The sequence below is a fragment of the Octodon degus genome, unplaced genomic scaffold, assembly GCF_000260255.1.
Source record: "Octodon degus isolate 3935 unplaced genomic scaffold, OctDeg1.0 scaffold00022, whole genome shotgun sequence".
Lineage (NCBI taxonomy): Eukaryota > Metazoa > Chordata > Mammalia > Rodentia > Octodontidae > Octodon > Octodon degus.
Genome location: NW_004524598.1, coordinates 5,427,479 through 5,429,777, shown reverse-complemented (window position 1 = coordinate 5,429,777; position 2,299 = coordinate 5,427,479).

The following is a 2,299-nucleotide window of genomic DNA, read 5'->3' as shown; positions in this document are numbered from 1 at the left end:
AGAAAGAAAGGTCAAAGGTCAAAAGGAGGTAGCATCGCCATTAAGCTCTGTAGTATGCAGAGAATAAAGTGAATATGGCGAGGAGGGAAAATGCTCATATGTTTGCTCGCTAAGCATGCACATCACTCAGCGCGCACGTCGCTCAGTGCGCACGTCGCTAAGCAAGCACATCTTGACTCTACTCTAAGTGAGGTCCAGATCTCAATGTGGAAGAAGTAAACGTAACCAAGAGGAGATATCTCTGACACTATCGTGTGGAGCACAAGAAGATGTAAACCACAAGTTGCATCCATTTACCTACAAATCTTTCCAGTTTATCCTTCTTTATGGCTAATACTCCATTATATAAAAACCGACTTTTTTTTTTTTTTTTATCCATTCCTTGGTTGATAGGTATTTGAGTTGTTTCCAAGATTTTTTTTAACTTAAAAAAAATTATTTATTTATTTATTTACTTGGTATAGGGTCTCACTATGCAGCTCGGACTCATGGTGATCCTCCTGTCTCAGCCTCCTCAGCACTAGGATTACAGGTATGTGCCACCATGCCCAATCTTACTGGCTGGCTCAGCGCCCAGAGCTGGCACAGTATGTGGTAATGGGGATCAAACCCAGGCCACTGCGCTTGCCAGGCAGGTGCTTAAACCTCTAAGCTATCTCCCAGCCATGTCTCCATGATTTAGCTATGAAAAATCCTGCTGCTATAAACGTAAGTGCGCACACATCACTGTGGTATTATGTTTTAAGTTATTTTGGAAAATGCCCAAGAGGAGAATAGGTGGGTTCAGTGAGACCTCCAGTCCTAGCTTTCGAGGAATTTCCACACTGATTTCCATAGTGGTTGCACTAGTATGCATAACTTCCAACAGTAGATCAGGGTTTCCTTTTCTCCACAGCCCCTCCACCATTTGTTGGTATTTGACTTCTTGATGTTCACCATTCTTTCTGGGGTGTGATGGAATCTCAGGATTTGCATTTCTTAGATGACAAAGATGTTGAACATTTGTTCATGTATTTATTTTCCATTTGTATTTCCTCAACTGAGAAGTAGATAATCGTCTCAGATGTGCATTTATTGTTTGAGTCTTTGAATTTGGGGGCCTGAGGAGTTTTTTTTTTATTATTATTCTTTGTATGTTTTAGATAGTCCTTTGTCTGAGGAACAGTGGGCTGAATTGTTTTCCAAATCCATGTGTTTTATTTTTACTCTTTTAGTGATTTCTTTTGACATGTAGAATTCTTTACACAGTCTATGGACTTCTCAGTATGAGAGTACAGAACTTTAGATTCCCACCTGCAAATAGCCAGACAATAACTATACCCACATTTCTTTCACAAAACTCACTAGCTGTGACACAAGGCAGACTGCTGGAAGAGGGTTTCCCTCACTTTTCCTATGTTGGGAGAACTGTTCCCGACAGGAGTGGGACATGGAAGAATATGGACAGATGCAGATGAAGGCGGAGGAACACAGTGAGGGGCTGGGAAAATATAGCACTCATGTTTTCTATTCATGTGGGCATTTGTGTTTGTGAAGATCATGTTGATCCAGTAACAGAATATATTTGAACATCTAACATTGAAGTGATTAAATACATGGTTTTCCAAAATGATGTTAAAATTTTATAAAGCCTGTTCAAATTTTTCTCTCAAAGCATAAACAGTTTTTAATATAGAGCAGCAAGGGTGGGAGATATATCTTTTAAATTAGATAAAACACGGATACTTTCCTCTTTTGTTAATTTAGGTAACTTAACTCTTGATTTCCAGTTTTTTCAGTCAATTTTTCTACAAATGTCTTCCTCTATAATTTCACGTATATATCACCAGATATTCCTCATAGTTTACAGTAGTATGAATGAATGCACTTTTAAGATAAAGTTTCTAAGTAAGCACTGAATTAAAGAGGTGAGATCTTTTGGGAAAATGAATTTGTTTCAGAAAAGAACAATAAAAAACAAGATATATTTTCTCTTTAGATAAATTATTTCATTATTTAGCACCACATTAATTCTTTATTTCCTAGCTATACCTTTAGAAAAAACACACACATGCACACTACACACACACACACACACACACACACGCACACATGCACACACATGCACAGTTACACACAAACACCTAGATTTTAATATTAATGTTTAGTAAATATTTAAATAAACTCTGAAGAAGATTTTGTAAACCCAGTAGATTGCACTTTCTCATACATAACTTCTTTCAGTTCTTTGCTTTCTAACTTAACTGATATCTGTACCTCGTAATGTATTTACAATAAATGAAAACTTGATTAAATACAC